The sequence below is a fragment of the Octopus bimaculoides genome, chromosome 9, assembly GCF_046866305.1.
Source record: "Octopus bimaculoides isolate indiv1 chromosome 9, ASM4686630v1, whole genome shotgun sequence".
NCBI lineage: Eukaryota > Metazoa > Mollusca > Cephalopoda > Octopoda > Octopodidae > Octopus > Octopus bimaculoides.
Window position 1 is genome coordinate 29,659,810 of NC_142936.1, and position 20,246 is coordinate 29,680,055.

The 20,246-nt window shown below is 35.4% G+C and overlaps 1 protein-coding gene across 13 annotated transcripts in view; it reads right to left on the reverse strand.

The window, feature by feature from the left end:
- LOC106869710 (phosphatase and actin regulator 2) overlaps nt 1-20,246 on the reverse strand; it is a 372,706-nt gene that overhangs the window by 224,011 nt on the left and 128,449 nt on the right. The window contains exon 1 of one of the 13 annotated variants that reach the window (XM_089358126.1): nt 2,990-3,154. The exons of the other annotated variants lie outside the window; for them this stretch is intronic. The gene's annotated coding sequence lies outside the window, so the exon portion shown is untranslated. Of the gene's footprint in view, nt 1-2,989; nt 3,155-20,246 lie in introns of those variants that run through there. 13 annotated transcript variants of the gene reach the window in all.

A 20,246-nucleotide genomic window follows, 5' to 3' on the forward strand; every position in this document is an offset into this window, starting at 1 on the left:
TTATCTTCAAAAATAGATTTAGATGGAAATAAATGGTTGGAGGGAGATCTGTACAAGTTATGTACAGAGGTGCAGGCAGTAAAATGAGAGTCAGCATTAAGTTTTAAAATGAAATTAACATGCAGGTAGGGATCCTAGTTTATCAATGTAGCATCTCCATTGATTAACTAGTTCTTCTTGCTGAACTAGTAAAAGATTTAGGAAAGAAATTCCAGATATGGATGCAAAACCCGAGAGACTTCAAATTAAACTTAGCAATAATGAGTTTTAGCAATTTGGAAAGAAGACTGGATTCTTCTACTGCCAAATGCCAGGGGAAAAAAAAAAACTTATGCGGAATATGCAGAAAAGGGCAAGGTACAAAGTCTATATAGTGTACACTTTGTAAATCAGGGACTCACTAAAAATGTAGGATCATAGGCATGCTGGCAAAGAAGTTAGGCTTTGGATGTGGCAAATGCACAAGAGCAGGTAGCAGTAAAATAATCTCTTTCAAAAGGTTCATTAGCAATAGTTGACAGCTTTTGATAGATATGTGACCTAATTAACAGTGGACATGGGTATACTGAAAGCATGGTGGTGTGGATTACTGTCAGTGTTGGTGTGTGTAATTAATAAGTGTGAAGAAAACACGTAAGTAAGGAGGTGCAAGCAGAAATAAATGTGAGAGAAATGCAGGGTTGTGGTGGTGATAGGGGTGTATGTAAGCGTATCAGTGTGAGATACCGTAATGTAGGAAAAAGTTACTAACAAGAGGCTACAATAAACACTGGTAAAAAGTGTGTGTGTGTGTGTGTGTGTGTGTGTGTGTGTGTGTGTGTGAGAGAGAGAGGGGGGAGGGAGAGAGAAGGAGAGGGAGCATGTTTGTGTTTGTCTTTCAGCACTTGGCAACCCACCATTGGTTTGTTTATGACCAGCTCCAGTAATTGAAAAAAAGTATAAGAATGAATATTTCCTATTTTAACTCATCATTCACCTTAAGTTAATGCACTTTCAACTGTATTATGCTAGTTATGAAAACACCAAGAATGCATCCACTACCCCCCACCCCACCAGAAACTTAATAGCAAAATAATGTTCATTGAAAAGGCAATTCAAATATATCCAATAGTTTGGTTAATTTTTCTATAAAAAGAAAAAAGCAATGTTTTAAATTAATTCAATAACTACTGTGATTTAATTACTATCAAATTAGAATGATAAAAGTGATTCTTTTGGCTTTATACTACCCTTCAGTTAAAATGTCTCAAGTTCTAGATTTAATTATTCTGAAAATAATCAAGCAATAGAACATTCAGCAGAGTAGTCAGAGAAATATAATTATGAATAAAACAGTGTATTGAAAAGAGGTGAACACAACAGAAGTTAACAGAAGAGAAGTAACGAGTAAATTTGTTAGTGATAGAAATGGAAGCAAATTACTAATGAAGTGCAAACACAACATTGAATCCACTCTAACAAGCTCTGAAAAGTTGTATAAATTGAGAAAAACATCAAAGTTTTCTGGAAATACACTGTAGACGTTTTACAAAATTGTTTTGGTATAGAAGTTATTTAAAAATACTAAATGTAAGCTGGTTGCCAAATCTAAAAGGATTGTGAACTTCAATAAATAGTTAGGGCATCAACAATAAGACAACAATGGATGAAGAGAATAATTTTCAGAAAATCATGGATAGTTTATGGTGAGTATTGGCAATATTTATGGACTAACTAGGCAAACCATCAAATGCATTACAAAATTAGCCGAGAAACAAAGCAAGATAAACAAAAAGACTTTGATAACAGTTCTAGGAAAATATAGTATCATTTTAGATAAGTTAATAAATAGAAACAATTCTCCTGGGGGAAAAATGGCCATATTCTTTTACATGTGATTTAAACTCTATTAGCCATCAACAGGAGATATCTATTTAATGGAAGACAAAAAAGAGATGTGGTTCTTGTTTAAAATAAAACTCAGCTCTTAAAGCATTCAGTTCATGCCATTAAACCAATTATAAGTAAAGTTCAACAGAAGTTGAACAGTTTTAAGGAGTGAGATGGATGATATACATTTGTACATAGTAAGAACAGTGTTCTTATAATGGGATGCCTTACAATGGGATGCCTTACAATGGGATGCCTTACAATGGGATGCCATCAACCACAAAAACTAAAGCAAGCAAAACTATACCCTGTGTAAGAATGTGTTCAAGGTCTATAACAGAGTTTGAATTTAGTAAACCTGTGCAATCTACTTTGTTCTGGATATATTTTTGCATTCTAGAATGACACCATTCTAGAATAAATTGTGGTAAAAATACGGATAGATATCAACTAACAGAACAGTCATTAAGAAACACTATGAAAAAGAAAAAATTTGGTTTCACTAAACTGGAACTGCAGGATTGTAAATCACATGAAAAAAAATTTGTTTATGGAAATAAGTAAAGGTTGCAGCAACAATGAAAAAGCAGTACAGTTTGTTTTGCCAAAATCTACAACTATAGGGAAAAGAAAATTCTCAAGCATATAAGTAGTTCTGTTTGAGAATTTCATCAAAATATTTATGAATGCACTTATACAGAAAATAGTTGTCTACAATATTTATAAACAGAAGCAAATATATTTACTAATATTTATCTCAGATGCAAATAATTACAAATGAAAACTACAACACAAAGTTTACAGCATTTCTTATCATGAAACGTTTTTGCTTTTTTGCTTTTTCAGTAGTGTAATAGATGAAAGTTGAAAGTTTTGAGTATGATGGGTTCCAGAGCTGATACAAAACTGATCACAAGCAGCAAGAGATGTAAATGGTGATGAATAGTAGTCATGTTTATGATCACTATTAAATAAGGACACACACACATATATATTCAAAATATATTTATATATAAAATATATTTTATATATACAAAGTAAATTATTATAAAACGGTTAAAATCAAATTAAGCTAATAAAGAAAATTTTTTAAATGGGGATATGAAATGATATGACTTACACAGCAGGCTGTAAAAACACCACTTGTTAAGTGCTTTAATAAGAGTGAATATTACACATGACACTGTCTCTGAAGAAAAACACTGGCTAAAAGTAATTACATACAACATTAAATCACTCTTACAATAAAGAATAGCCTACTACAACAGGAAGATTTTTCAGGAAATGCTTGAAGAATTTAGAAAGAAAAAAAAAGCATAAAATAACACAACCTATATATATATATATAACACATCACATCCTACATATCAAAACACTCAAAACACATGACACTATACTCAAAACACACACACAACCATATACATTCAAGCACCATACAAAGTATTTGTGTTTAACAAAAAATATGTCAGATCCTATACTAAAATGCATTATATAGAGTAAATGTTATTTAGAGAGAGACATTCATTCAAATGTTAGTCTATCAGGGATACAGGCATTAATTTTAATGTGTTGAGAAGAAATTATAGAGAATCTGGCAGGAATACAAAAATGGCAAGTTTTATTCATGTCATTAGGAATGATCATGTGTAAATAAGTATCCTGTAGTATATAGACAAATGAAAGAAATTATAAATGATGAATGAGGAGAAAGTAAAAATATGAACAGTCTATAATCAGATTGTGTTAGAAGCTTATATGCAGCTAACATGTATTTAAACAAAGTAGCTATTATAATTGAACACTAGTTTCATAAGCATAATCATAGTCAAATGATGATTTAAATCCTTACATATATAAAGAAAATGGAGGTAGTCAGGATTTGGGATAATTATTTATTTAGTGCTTTCATATCTTTTTGAGAGATTCATCATGTAAATTCATGCGTTTCATATATGTGTATGTTAGTTGGAGTCTTTTTCTGAGATGGCCAAAATTAATGACATTTCCAGAAGTCAGTTGCCTTTGAGTCACTGAGTTTTCAATCAGCTATCATGGTAACCAACTGTTGAAAACAGACTCCATCATATTGTCTTGGAAGGTGTGTGTGTGTGTGTGTGCACGCGCATGTGCATGCATGCGTGGTGGTTGCTTAAGTGAATTTTTCCAGTTGTTTTAGTAACAGTAATGAGAACATTATTAATAATACCCAGTGGTAATCTGATTTGGTTCTTTCGGACACTATTCATAAATAAAGATTTCTCTGGCTTCTAGTACTTTGGGTCATCCCTTGGGCATTTGTGAAAGGGAAACATCTTGAATCTGTAGTTTCCACATATTTCAAGATGCTTACTCAGCCGAATATTGTGTAAATCTTTTTGTCTGATGCGTTGTCTGTGGATTCTTGCATGTTGGCAAAAACAATTATTGGCTTTGCTAATATAATTTTCTTTGCAATTAGGGCAGGTTATGCAGTATATGAGATTCTTAATCTCAGTCTGCATTTATTTGGAAAGAGAATCCACTTTTAAATTTTATATAAGAACCAATGACCAAATATTTGTTACATATTCCACAACTATTATCTGCACATAGAATTCAGAATTATCCACTGATGTGAATTTTGCCCTTATGAGATGTATTTCAAGATTTTTGGCTAACATTTACTGTTTTGTGTAAGGTGGGTGTGTGTGTGTGTGTGTGTGTGTGTGTGTGTGTGTGTGTGTGTGTGTGTATACATACATATACATATACATAATGCGAGAGAGTTAGGGGTTGAGGGCTCAACCCACTAAGGGATAGTATCTATCCAATATACTGCTGGGAGGGTACCCAATTATTGCTACACTAGTGTTATACCAAGTGCAATAAATGGAAGCGGGTAAAAAAGGGGGGGGGGTACCCCAAATTTGTATATTATCCTCCATTTTCTAATTGATATATAGATAGATAGATAGATAGATAGATAGATAGATAGATAGATAGATAGATAAAACTTGCTTAGTTGGAAATGGATGCGTGGCAGAGTAGATAAAACAGGGGACAACTGATGAAGGGAATGTTTTTTTTATGTGGCCTGTCTCATTTCTCTATTTGTTTCTTTCATTGTTCAAAAAAAAGTTCATTTTCCATGTTTTTGTTCTTTTATGTTCTGGTTTCTCATTCTGTTCACGTTCTTTTTTTTTTTGATGTCCTGTACCCATATATGCATGTATATACACACATACATGTAGTTATGTACATATATGTATGTATATATGCATATATACACACACACACACACACACACACACTGGTCACTCACACTCACTCTTCTATAATGTGAGTTGCCATGTAGCTCCTCTATCGTAAGAAACTTGCTCTGTTCTGACCTCTTCTCTCAAATTCTAATTCCTTATCTGTTAGTATCAAGTTATCCTTCCCTCCCCACAATAGCTCCTTTCAGTCAAAGAGAATTTTTAACCTTCTAAACTGCATGGTGACTACACTAGTGCTGGTGCCATGAAAAAAGAACCCAGTACACTTATAAAGTGACTGGTGTCCAACTGTAGAAATCATGCTAAATCCTGCATATGGTCCAACCCATATTTGCATGGAACATGGTATTAAATAATGATGATTGTGTATGTATCATCATCATTTAACAACTGGTTCCATGCTGGCATGGGTTGGATGGTTTAACTGAAAACTGGTAAGCTGCACTAGGTTTCAATCTGATTTGGCATGGTTTCTACAGGTGGATGCTAACACCAACCACTGCAAGAGTGCAGTGGGTACTTTTTACATTTCACTGGCATGGGTGCTAGGTATGAAACACCAGCATTGGCCACAACTACGATCTCATTTGGCTTGGCAAGTCTTTTCAAGCACAGTATATTGTCAAAGATCTTGGTTGTTTGTCATTGCCTCCATGAGGCCCAAAGTTTGAAGCATGCTTTTTATGTGCCACTAGCATGGGTGCCAGGTATACAAGACTGACATTGGCCATGACTATGATTTAACTTGGCTTGACTGGTTTTCTCATGCATAGCATATTGCCCAATGTTCGAAGGGTGCTTTTTACATGTCACCGACACGAGCACCAGTTACACAACACTGGCATTGACCACGACTTCACTCAGCTTGATGGGTCTTCTCAAGCACAGTATATTGCCAAAGGTCTTGGTCCTGGTTGAAGAATAATAAACTAGTGGTATCACAAGCAGTAAAATAATATAAGGAAAATACCCCTAGAGGATTTGATGTTTGAAATTTCAAGAAAACCACCACATATGATAAGCCCCTGAAGAAGGCCAAAGGACAGAATAGCTGAAACACTAGCCCAAAGATCAGTGCATAATCACTTGTGTCACTGTTGTCCTATATCAATCTATAATAATACAAAATGGTATTCATGAAAATGAAGTCAATAAGGATAATAATGATGACAAAACATGCTACATCACATTGTTTCCCTACATATGCAACAATGAGTCTAACTCAGTAGACCATAGACATGTTTAGAACCAACATTTGTATCAAAGTCTCTGGAGTATGTTATGAGATTGATGTGGATGGGCTGTAATATGGATCAAGCTTTATATTTGAATTATTTCATTTAGATTTTTCTAAAAACACTCCCCAACTCTTGGAGGGTGTTCTATTATGCAAGTAAGTATTAATCGGAAAGGGAAGGAGCAGAAAATTGTCTTTATCAGAACTGCATTTCAATAGAAAACAATAAAACTTATGTGTCGTGTTCTCATGGTAGTTTTATACCCAAGAAATCTTAACAATCTGACAAGTTTAATTAGTGAAGCTTTTGAAATTTTCTCAGGCATTATGTCTGTCTGTCTATCTATCTATCTATCTATCTCATGGCTATATTATACAAATAAATGCTATTTATTGCAATTTCCCATACCTCTTGTTAACTCTCATATATCTAGTTAGTTTTCCAGAAGTACATGCTTTACGGCTCAAAATGCAAATGACATTGTAATGCTTAATCCAAAAACCTGATCTATTATTATACCGTCATTGATTCTCCATTGCTTTTTTATTTTTATTTTTATACTGGTATGATCTGTACTGCTATAAATGGATTGTAGCCAGAAACAACAACAAAAATGTGTCAAGACCTTGGATGGCACACAATTGAGATGTGCGATTCATGTTCCTACCTACTTCTATTATAGATACCTTGAGTTGATTCTGTTGCTATACTTGAATAGATTTATGTACTTCATAAGAAAAATATGCACGTGTGTGTGTGCATGTACATGCGCGCACACATACCATCAGCTGTATAAGCCAGTAAGTTAGTGTCATCTGCATAAAGGAGTCCTCTGATCAGTTTCAAATGTTTTCAACTTGAAGTTGAACCTTCTAAATTGCTGACTCTTCCAGTAGTTCTAAACTGTAATAGGATGCTCTCATCACAGTTGTGGAATACATGGGTAAGCAGAACCACAAAGAATATCAAAAAGAATGTTGGAGCAGCAACATTGCCTGGCTTTATTCCACTGTGAATCAAAACATCAAACAATTCTCTATTAAAGATAACCCGAGCCTTTATGTTCTGCTGCAATCAAATATACTAATGAATAGTGGTGGAAATCCTATCTTTCAAAAGAGTGTCCATAGTGAACCTCTCTTAACTGAATCAAAAGCTTCCATTAAAACAGTGAAAACTTGATATAAGGGCACCTGTTGTTGAATGAATCTCTCTTGTACCTGCCTAGCAGAGAATATCATGTCTACTGTTGCTTTACATGATTTGAATCCACTCTGATTCGTGGATGGCTGTAGGACAGATATCTTCCATCAGCCTGTTAAATTACAGCCCAGCAACCATTTTGTCAACAGCTCCCCAGGGTGTAATGCCATGGTAGTGATCACAAATTTCTTTTTCTCCTTTTACCTTAAACAAAGACACTAAAATGCTGTCAATTTAATCTTGTAATATAGAACCTTTTTACTTTACTCATTCTAGATAACCAAAATTTCAATGACATTAAAGAAGGTAAAATCTTGCAAGACCAACTTGACACACAACATCAAGATGAAGGATGAAGTAGTGAGAAAGGCTGGACCTCACTAAGGAAATGACAAGGGACCAGATGTGGCAATTTGTTGCACTTGATAAGACACATCAGGCTAAGTAAAATTACTGTCTTCTACATACAATGGCTTGTCCTTTCAGGTGCCAGTGCCACATAAAAAGCACTCAGCACACTCTGTTATGTAACTGGCGTTAAGAAGGGTATTCAGCTGTAGAAACCATACCACAATAAACAGTTGGAGTCTGGACAGCTCCCTGCTAGCCAGCTTCATAGCAAAGTGTCCAACCCATGCCAGTATGGAAATCATCATCATCATCATTTAATGTCCTCTTTCCATGCTAGCATGGGTTGGACGATTTGACTGGGGACTGGCGAACCAGATGGCAACACCAGGCTCCAATCTGATCTGGCAGAGTTTCTACAGCTGGATGCCCTTCCTAATGCCAACCACTCAGAGTGTAGTGGGTGCTTCTTACGTGCCACCAGCATGAGGGCCAGTCCAGCGGTGCTGGCAACAGCCACACTCAAATTGTGTTTTTTACGTGTCACCTGCACAGGAGTCAGTCCAATGTTTTGTTCACATGCCAGTGGCACGAGTGCCAGTAAGGCGAAGCTGGAAACAATCGCACTCAAATGGTGCTTTTTACGTGCCACCGACACGGAAGCGAGTTTGCTGCTCTGGCAGTGATCCTGCTCAGATGGTGGATGTTAAATGATAATGATGATGAAAGACCAGATGATGATGATGATGTTAAAACTGCAGTGATGTTCATCTATGATGCAATTTATTATGGGACTCACTTCATCAATTGTGTGTTACAGTTATTTACGAAAAGATCATTACAAATATATTAGCATGTTAATTTTGTTTCGTTTATATTATTTTGACAATAGAAAATGAAAACAATAAAAATACTTTCAACAACAAAAATAATAAACGTAAAAATTTAGCTAAATGTGGTTAATTCATCTTATCACAATGACTATTTTAATGAATTCATACAGTAATTTTTAGTCAGTTAAGTAGAAAAATCATCAAAACACACCTCACATTGTTGTTTTAAATATGTTCACCACTGTATAACTGTTGTGCATTGATGAAGGTGGGAGTGGGTGGAATGGATTGTTGGGGAACAGACAGACATTATTAAAGTGTAGTTGGCAAGCAGTTGTTTCAACATTAATGCTGTCCTGCCGCATATCTAAAATGCTGTTCTTGGTATGTTAGTTATTTAGTTCAGCCAGTAAATCATTGACAAAGGAAAAAAGGCAGGCACTCAGTGAACTAACTACACACTGCACTGGTGATGTTGAACTAACATAATTACAAATATAAACTAAATAAACTAATATAAATTCATAAGTATTTATACATTTATGTATAAACCAACTAAATTTCAACCTATTTTCCAAAAGATAATTAATTATCTACACGGTTAAAGAATGTATATTAATCTATGTGAATAAGAAAATTATACACAAATTAAATTACATTAAGTATAACAATATACTGAGAGCAGCAAAAAATATGAAAGAATTTTTAAAAGGAAAATAAGTGATGATTAACAAAAACATGGTAGAGAAAGTTGGGATGAAGATTAAATATGAAATATAAAATAAACAAACCTCTCTTATATGCAAATATAGAAAATATGATTTGAAGTAAAACGATCAACAAAGACTAGACTACACAACACATGAAACATGATTGAAAGTAAAGAATTTGTTTAAGGGTTAGAAATTAGGAGCCAGAGAAATTATTGAGTGATGAATGACTCCCAGCAGGGGGTATATCTTGTTAGAATTCATATAAAACTGACATAGCATTTATTTAATGCAGAGAGAAGAAACAGTTATGTATGTTTGATAAACACAGGACAGATATGTAGAATCCACATCAATATTTGTCCACCTGCTTATGATACATTCTATGACAAATAACTCGCTTATGATACATCCCATGACAGTTATTTCACCTATAATATATCCTATGACTGTTAGCTTACTTATGATATTTCTATGACAGCTGGCTCACAAACAATTTATTGTCTTCTATTTTCTGTAGCAGACAGTGTGTAGGTAATATCTTCACATCTCACCCTCCCTCCATCCTTCAAGTGCTACAGGATATATCATGACACAAGTCAATAACAATATGACCTCAATTCAAACTGAAATTATTAAAAATGTTCATTTGACAAGTTCATTTCATTCTTATTTTTTTCTCCTTAAATATATCAGTAAAGTTAACAAAGAATTAAGTAACAGTAGACATATATGTTCATGGCTGTGTGGTTAAGAAGTTTGCTTCTGAATTATGTGGTTTATTATTATGTCCATTACATGGACAGGTGCCTTCTACTGTACCTCTGGGCTAACCAATGTCTTGTGAGCAAATTTGTTAGACATTACTGTACAAAGTCCATCATGTGTACGTGTGTGTACATGCTTGTGTCTCTATGAATGTTTACATCCTGTGCACTTCACAAGCAGTGAAATTTGTTGTCATTTCTGTCAACAAAGTGTCTGCTAGCACTGTACTTTTGAAGACATGTGCATTAAGAGATCATTTGCTTGAAAATAAATAAGGCCAGCTGCAAAACAATGCCTCAGTATTACATATTCATCTAAGCCAGACAAGCATGGGAAAACAGACAAAAGAACAAAAGAACATCATATACACATACACACATGCGTGTGCGCGCGCGCACACACACATACACACACACACACACACACAGATATATGAATATACACACAGCTGTTGGGAGGGTCTTCTACGAAGACATCATTTCTAGTCATTTATTACCCAATGACATTACCAAAAGCATAGAGGATAAAGCATTTTCATTTTCATTTTCTGCCCTTGCTCCCAAGTCCTATGAAACGTACTCAATCATTTCAAAAGCATTCCTGAATACTGGTTTGTTTATTTATATAGTGAAAAGTCATACTTGTTTTAAGCAGTTTTCTCTAGTACAAAGTGGAATACTTATGAAAGTTTAAAACTAAAAATACAATTTTAATAAATAAAAAAAAGATCAAGGCAAAAGACCCATCAAAGAGAACATGTTTATCACACAGAGTAATAGATGTGTTTATAAGAGAAGTAAAACAAAACACCTTAAAGGCAGAGACTGAGCAAAATAAAATATAATTAATTTCCAACATAAAACACTGAAGCTACTTAAAACAATTCAAATGTTACAATAAATGTGTTTACTAAACAGTTCAAATACATTATTTTTAAGTAATAAAAATACAGATTTTATACTGTTAAAACAATAAAAGCGAAATTCTGTCTGTCCATCCATCTGGGACCTCTGTATCTCAGTCTACATTTGCTCTACATAGACATATACCTTCATAGAATCAAGACGATCCCAGGATTGAAAATATGCTCTTCGTTTGCTTCTGAAACATTCAGCATTAGGATCTGATTTAAAAGTATCTGAGTTACTATTTCTAGCAGGCAAAGCTTGACTGATTCATGACATCTTCGTCAGCATTTGTCAGATGATGTCAGAGATCAAGGGGAGATAAATGACATTTGCTTTGTTAATTTTAAGTCAAGAACTTTAGGACAAATTGGTCTGGAATTCAAATTGTAACAATACAATGATTACATTACAGAATTAATTCTCATCCATCCTTAACCTCTGACCAAACAGCACTAGAGCATATAGTTATTATAGACTTATTATAGTCATGCTGTTTAGCCCTCTTTAGCTTTGGGCCACAGGCTCAATTATCCCTCTACAGGAGATAGCTTAAAAGCTGCACTGATTGAAAAAAATGAACTTTTTTCAATATTCCTAAATTAAGTGAATAACTTATTACATGCTTTATGTTTTAGAAATATGCATCTCAATCTGAATTAGCACCATCATCATCATCACCGCCATTGTTATTAATATTGTTACTATGAGTTGGAAACATTCCAGTGGAGCACCAATCCTAAGTCCCATTTCTATATAATCACATAAAGCTCAACATTCTAAGAAATAGTCTTGATCTTCAACCGTATGTATTATTTTCCACAACTAATTGTCATTTCTTTTCCAATCAGCTCATATCCATCCGTATAAATTAAGGCACTCATCACTCATTTTTCCATGCCCAAAGTAATTACAATGACCAATACCTTTGTTATCTGGTTACTTCTTTATTCAGCCACACTTATTCAACAAAGTTACCATTACACATACAATAGTTCACGCGCACACACACACACACACACACACACACACACACAGTGGTAAGAAATTCTTAAGAGAGCTGAACAATAGATCTTCAGAGAAGGCACCCACCTCGGGCAAGTGTTTCAGCCCTTAACTTCTTTCACTCTAAGGGGACTGGGGTACATCCATATCATGATTCATGGATGTCCTTCTTCTAACACTTTTTAGCCACTTGGATATCAGAGACTTGTGCATTTAAACTACCTGGAGATTTCATCCAGTTGTAACTCCTCTCTGTTGACTCAGCACTATCACAATGACTCTCTAGGCACAAGGCCCAAAATTTTTGCAGAGGGGGCCAGTCAATTAGATCAACTCCAGTATGCAACTGGTACTTAATTTATCAACCCTGAAAGGACCTCAGCGAAATTTCAACTCAGAATGTAAAGACAGACAAAATACTGCTAAGTATTTCGCCCAGCGTGCTAACGTTTCTAATTCCTTTGTTGCCCACAAGGGGCTAAACATAGAGGGGACAAACAAGGACAGACAAAGGGATTAAGTCAATTACATTGACCCCCCAGTGCATAACTGGTACTTGATTTATCAACCCCGAAAAGATGAAAGGCAAAGACGACCTCGGTGGAATTTGAACTCAGAACGTAACGGCAGACGAAATACCGCTAAGCATTTCGCCAAGCGTGCTAACATTTCTGCCAGCTCGATGCCTTAGAATAGAAAAATATTGCCTTCAAATGCTATGGAGACGTTTTTGTCCCTCCTCAACCAAATCTAGCTGAAGCAAACCCTGCTGTCTCTGATACTGCCTTTAGGGCTTTGGTTCTGTTCTTCCCAGAGACAGTGAGTTGTTTCATTAGATTGTAAGCAGATTTACCAACAAAACATCTGGCTCCAACCTCTATGACAAGAATCTTGACCCAGAAATTTGTTTTCCTCAGGCAATTGGCCAGACTGACATATTTTTCAGCATGTGCTTCTATTCTACTTTCAATATGGCACAGTGAGTTCAATCAAAATCACTTGCTTTAATGAACTGGAACGGAGTATGATATCTGACCTCAAGCCACTCTTTCTGATGATTTCTGGTTATTTTGTTGATCCTGGGAGGTCTGCTGAACACTCCCAATCATCCACACCACCCAGAAGACTCCATTCCCATGTCCTGTATGGCATAACTATTCCTGGCCATGATTTGCTGCCTCTGCCATGTAGAATGTTGCTGGAAATTCAGGTTTTACTCTTTCCATACTTATCTTGTGTACAATTTCCTTAAGCACTTCATTGTTACACCATTTGTATCTTCCTTGTGCCAGTGCTACTTGGCAAAAGCTCAGAAGTGTTCTATTGTCTGTCTCTCCTGAAATAGCAGGCAATCAGGATTATCTGATTTGCCCCACTTCATTAGGTTCATATACAAAGGCAGGAGATCAGACAGTTCTGAGGATAAAATTTATTCTAAGAGATACCATATTCCAAAAATCCTTGCAGCTGAGGCACTTCTGGAGTGCACCTTCCCCTGTCAGCTACTGGCCCTGTTTACTCTGCTGTACTGCCTTCCAGATTCTTTTGGCATACTCTTCTATTTTCATCTCATGCAAAATCAGATTTCTCTTCCTCTTTCCCCAGGCTTCTGACTATGTTTCCATTTTCATTACATCCAATCCCTGTCTATTGGCCTGAGTATATCTCATTATTTCTCTGATTGTAAGGCTTTCTTTGCTGCATCCACTACCTCCCAGACATTCCATTTCCTGCATGTCTTCAGTTTGGGCCAGATCGACCTCACAACCTTGTCTTTTAAGTCTTCAAGCATGGTTGAGAGCTTTGCTTCTCTGACTTTGTATTCCTCAACAATGGACTTGAGGGGTAGCTTCAACTGGGCATGGCAGCAGTAGAGTGCAATATCAGTAAGATGTGGTGGGACACCAAGCCACCTCCTTGTGTACATGTTGATTTGGGCCTCCATGTCCTCCACTGTGCTAGTGCTGATATGCTGATATTGTAAATCAGTAGAGACCAGAGAAGCTTTGGGATTAGCATGAACTGCAAACACCAAACTTCATATTTGCCAGTGAAGTCACAGTGTGACCTGCAAATTGTTTGCATTTGTTTGGTTTTGGTTCCCCTTTTCGTATCTTTCAGTGTGTTGTCATACCACATTCAAAGGCCTTGGACTGGTTTCTATGCTAGTGTTGGGATATTTTGGTTGGCTACTGTGAACACAGCTGTCTGTGCTAATTTCCCTTTCTACAGAGAGAGGCTCTGGGATGTTGGTTTGAACCTCATTTGGAAGAATCAACTAACTCATCCAACTGTTTCAACATCTTGTGTGTATCATCTTCCTTTGTGGAAAGGAGTGTAGTTTCATCCATAAAGGCTTTTAGAGGTAGTATTGCTGAATGCACAGAGCCAGTATGCATGTACCATAGAGTGTATATGTTTTAAGAGAAGAATTGCATATAAGAGGCATCAGATGTAGTGTGCAAAAGAGAAGACTATACTGGTATGGTCATGTGATGTGTACAGATGAAGACAGTAGCATAAAGGAGTGCCAATCTCTAATTGTGGAGGGAACCTGAGGAGGGGAAAGACCCAGGAAGATGTGGGATGAAGTGGTGAGAAATGATCTTCAGATGGTGAGCCTCACAGAGGAAGTGACAAGTGATGACAAACATTGTTTGTCACTGCTGACTCATTTTCAGAAAGTAGTTACAATGTGAAGACAATCTGGAAGCTTGCTATGCAATAAAGTTTTGAGTTAAATTGGGCAAAAATGCTACAGAAACGTTTGAAACATTTCAGACTGCTTATGGATTAACTTGAATGATCTGGGCACCTGTTTTGCACTGGCACAAGATAGTAGAGAAAAGGTGTGAGATGAGAGATGTGAGAGGGAAAGTGATATCAAAACATAAGAGCTGACTGAGAAAATTCATATTCATCTGGATGAAAATCAATATGTATCTATAAAAACAATAAGTATATAATTTGGAATTGTTGTGGCAATTGTGCATGGAATTATTCACGAAAATCTGAACAAGTACAAAATTTGTCTAAAGTTTGTTCCCAGGGTACTCAAGAGACAAACAGAAGGAAAGACACATTGGTAATAGCAGGGAAATGGTTGAGATCATTATCTCCAATCAAAGAATACTTGAGTCTGGCAACTTGTGACAAAAGTTGGATCTACTGTTATGATCCAGAAACAGTGCCAAATAGAAGCATCAGGTGTGTGTGTGTGTGTGTGTGTGTGTGTGTGTGTGTGAATGGAAACAAAAAGAAAACTGCAAGATGAGATAAAAAAACATTGTGTATTAATATATTTGTTTTGCATCCCCAAGTACAACAACACTGTGTATTAAGTTTATACACAATGAAAATAGAAGTCAGAGTCTTTTACATTTTGAGCATATACTCTACTACAGAGAGAAAAGACTAAGGAGAGAAAATAACAAACATGTCTCAATTAGACAGTGACCACATACTGAAATTAAAAAAAAAAAAAAAAGGCATTGGGGTGGGGGTGGGGTGGCATTGCATAACCTGCACACAGAGAAATTTTTTCACAAATTATTAATCTGTCACTTAGAAGTCTTTTCAGTTTCTGCTGCCCATGTCAGTTACATACATTTTTTGAGACTTGACAAACATGTTGATGTGTCTTCTGGAGTTTCTGCCCTTTTTTAGTTATGTCTGTGGTTTTGCACCTAGAAGTGTTTTCAGGAGTTTCTACTGCCCATGTCAGTTGCATTATGGTTCTGTTTTTGGTTTTTTCATTCTGCAGTGTTCTCTGCCATTTCTGCTGCCCACAAGTTTCACATTCTTTTTGCACTGTCTTTCCATTGCTGCAGAACACTTCTAGATTGTGATTGAGGTATCATGAAAGTGTAAATATAAATATTAATTATCTAAAAATATGATCGAAGTCAAAGGAAATATGATAAAAAAATTGAAAAGGGTTTATATTTTTTGTTTCCACTGAAGAACCAGGTGCATTGCAAAGTTACTTATATTTCAACTGGTTTTGATGAAAACATTAAAATACAAGTTGGCAAAGAATTTTCAATGTTATTTTACGGGGCGTTGGAATTAAAATTAAGAAAAACTAAGATAAAATGAAGATTCTTCTCCAATTTTTTATGCATGTTGAAAAAAAATAACTTTCTATTTCAATAGCTTTACAGTGAAATGTGAAAATACAAGTTGACAAAGAAATTCAAAGGTTGTTTTGCAAAGTTCAGCATAAAATTTGCAAATGAATAAAATTTGCATATGATTAAAATTAATGATTATTCAAATAATAATCATCATTAAGTAGGGGGCTTTGAAAGGGGTATCAGGGAGTAGCATCCCTGCCTTCCCAAGCTAGTTTTCCACCACATTTCTTAAAAATCATGGTTTCAGGACCACTCATGTCATGGAAAAGAAAGTGAATAAAATGAAATACTTATAGAAAATATTGCATAGAATTTGTAAAGCGTTTTCAATGTCTTTCAATGATGGCAGGCAAATCACATGTACTGTTCTTCATTCTAGAATATAAATAATATGACCAACTTGCTTATCAGGAAATCTGTAAGTTTGATTTTTTTTTATGATTAAAATTTTTTTTTTTCAAGTATCACCATTATAGGTATTTATACTCCAGTGAAATTAACTAATCAACTCATAAATATATATATATATATAAAACAATAGAGTACGTATCGGAATTATAAAGATAAAACTCAGTTTTATCTTTATAATTCCAATGTGCATTCTATCCCTCTCCATTCTTTCTATGCATCTCCCTCTCTTGTTCTTCCTTTCTGTTTGTCTCTCTCACCCTTCCCCTACTCTTCTCCTCTCCCCTTCACTGTTCCCTCTCTCTCACTCTTCCTCCTTAACTCTCTCGTTGCTCACACGTGACCAACGGCTGTCCATCTTTCTTTCTTCCACTTCCTTCCTAAAGACAAGACGTGCTTTTGCCTGTCACTTCTCAAAGCTCGTTTATCCAGCGTTCACCACTTCACATCGTCTTGACTTAACAGCTGTCACTGTTTGTTTTTACTGTTCTGTTTTTGTTACCACTTTAACCCACCACAAAAATTTTATTTAATTTGCTTTGAGAGAAGGACTGTTTTAACGAAGTCATGTCTTGACCCTACCTTTGAAACGCAGAGTAGATAAAGCGGGACAACTGATGAAGGGAGTGTTCTTTATGTTGCCTGTCTCGTTTCTCTGTTCCTTTTGTTGCTCAAAAAAGTTTGTTTTCTATGTTTGTGATTTTTATGTTCTCGTTTGTCATTTTGTTGACATTTTTTTTATGTCCTGTACCCATATGTCCATGTATATATACATATATATGTAGGTATGTACATATATGTATGTATGTATGCATATATTTATATATTATTTATATTATTATATGATCAAATGCCACGCATCCATTTTCAAGTAAGTCTCATCTATATATATATATATGTATATATGTATGTATGTATATGTGTGTGTGTGTGTGTGTGTGTGTGTGTGTGTGTGTGTGTGTGTGTGTGTGTATACAAAAGTTGTTGTGTACCGTGCATGTGTACTGACATCACTCCTCTACTCATGTGAGACATGGACTCTGTACAAACGTCAGGTAAGGGTCCTTGAACGCTTTCATCAGAGATGTCTCAGACACATTCTCAATGTTGGCTGGACCTCCAAAATTCCAGAAACACAGGTCCTGAGGACAGCTGATATCTTGAGTATTGAGGCGATAGTGCACAAGCACCAGTTACGTTGGACTGGACACCTTATTAGAATGAAGGATAGCAGGATTCCTAAGCAGATGCTATATGGAGAACTTTTAAATGAAAGGAGAATCCGGCAGAAACCAAGGCTGCAATTTAAGGACTGTGTCAAGTCCTCATTAAAGGCCTGTGATATGCAGGACACTGACTGGGAAAACAATGCCTGACATCACCACAGATGGAGGAAGTAGGTTAAGGAGGGGATCAACACTTTTGAGAGAGCATGTATCCAGCATGAAGAACTTAAGCGAGCTGCGCAAAAGCGCAAGGCTCGTATAGTGAACGGGGAAAGCTTGGTCTGCAATGTTTGCACTCATGTATGCTTGTATATATATGGTGCCATCCATTTTTATTTTATTTTATTCTATTTTATTTTATATATTGTATATTATATTATATATTCCATATTCTATACCCCACATTGGATCTGCAGGAATATAAATAAAACATAAAAAACAGACAGTTTTGGAACTCTTTTAAACAAAATAATATATATATATATATATATATATATATATATCATCATCATCATCATTTAACGTCCGCTTTCCATGCTAGCATGGGTTGGACGATTTGACTGAGGACCGGTGAAACCGGATGGCAACACCAGGCTCCAATCTAATTTGGCAGAGTTTCTACAGCTGGATGCCCTTCCTAACGCCAATATATATATATATATATATATACAGATTTTGTAGACCAATATTGTTGGGAAAGGAAAAGAGTCAAGATTAAATGTAAGGTATACATAATTGGGTTTTTAAATGACTGAAACAACAAGTAATTACAAATGCGACATTTCGTGTGAAACATCCTGCTTACAGACAGTGGTTATTGAAATGGAAATCAAGTTGAGCTCAACTGTTGAACATTATAAAACAGTACACAAGCAACAGTTAAGCCATTATTTGACACTCCAAACAATCAGCTGAAATATTAAATTTTGGTTTTGGTAATAGCCCAGGCTATCTTGACAGTTTCCGTGTATCATCTTAGTAAATTGTATGATTGAGTAATTGATAGTATATATATAATAGATTAGGGTAACTGATCCATTAGAGATTACATTACATGATGCTGTATAGCCTGCCTTATATATTGTTGATTATTAAAGCTGCTGTAGGAAGTCATGGATGCCACAGCACCCCATTTCTTCTTATCTATAAATCTATTACCATATAACATAAAAAAAATTGCACAGGAAGAACAAGGTGGTTTAATTGGTACAATGTATGACTCTGCATTCAAAGTGTGCTGTTGTCATTTAGTCTCAGATCAGTCCTGATAAAGCAGTCCTACAATCAAAGATGTTTCAGCCATGACCATCCTATTTTTGTTTTCCAAACAAAAATGTATCTAGAACTAAATTTTACAATGTGTCTTTCCTTCTATTTTTTTATTTATTTAACCCTTTAGCATTTAAACTGGCCATATCCAGCCCAAAATATTCTACCTGTTTTATGTTCGAAATCTGGCCTCTCACATCTACCCAACAATTTCATTCTAAAAATATAAAATCACAGCATTGAAATCTCAATGTTACAAGATAATGCATGATTAATTCAAAACAATGTAAATTTGACAGAGTAATCTGAATGCTAAAGAGTTAAAAACAGCAGAATGTTATGTGACAGAGACTTAGTTGTTATTTCAAGCAACTGGATAGAGGCCCTTTTGTTGATTTCTTCAAGGCATGTATGTTTTTGTTATTCCAACTTTAAAATGACTAGTTTTTTTTAACTGACTTGGTATAAAACACTTGTTCTAAATATACTTATAAATAAACACATTAGTAGGCTTATATCCTACGCCACTTCTATTAACAAAGAAGAAGGATACATAACAAAGATTTCTGTGGTTCATAACTATGTATGCTCTGAGGCATAAACAGGAAACAAAAATAAAGATCTTTTTATAAAAGTCTAGAAGAACAAAACAATTTTAACCTCTTGCTGTACACATAGAAAATAGCTAGAAGTAAAATGAAAATACCATTTGCATGCAAATTTCAGTTTGATTACTGGAGGATGAGAAAAACAAAGGAATTTGGAGAAAAGTAAGACTAGAAAGGCAAAAAGAAAGTAAATAATTGCAACACAGTATGTTATGTCCAGTATATAAAATGACCATCTTATAAAGGATACTTAGTGTCACACATGTTAATGTAGTGACTGCACACAATCCTTTCTACAATAGGAAATTTGTGGAGAGTGGGTAAGTCATATTTTATTGACCCAGAAAAGATGAAAGTCAAAGCTGACCTTGGTGGAATTTGACCTCAGAACAAAGATGAATGAAATACCACTAAGCATTTTGCCCAGCAAGCTAATGATTCTGCCAGCTCACCAACTGCACACAAT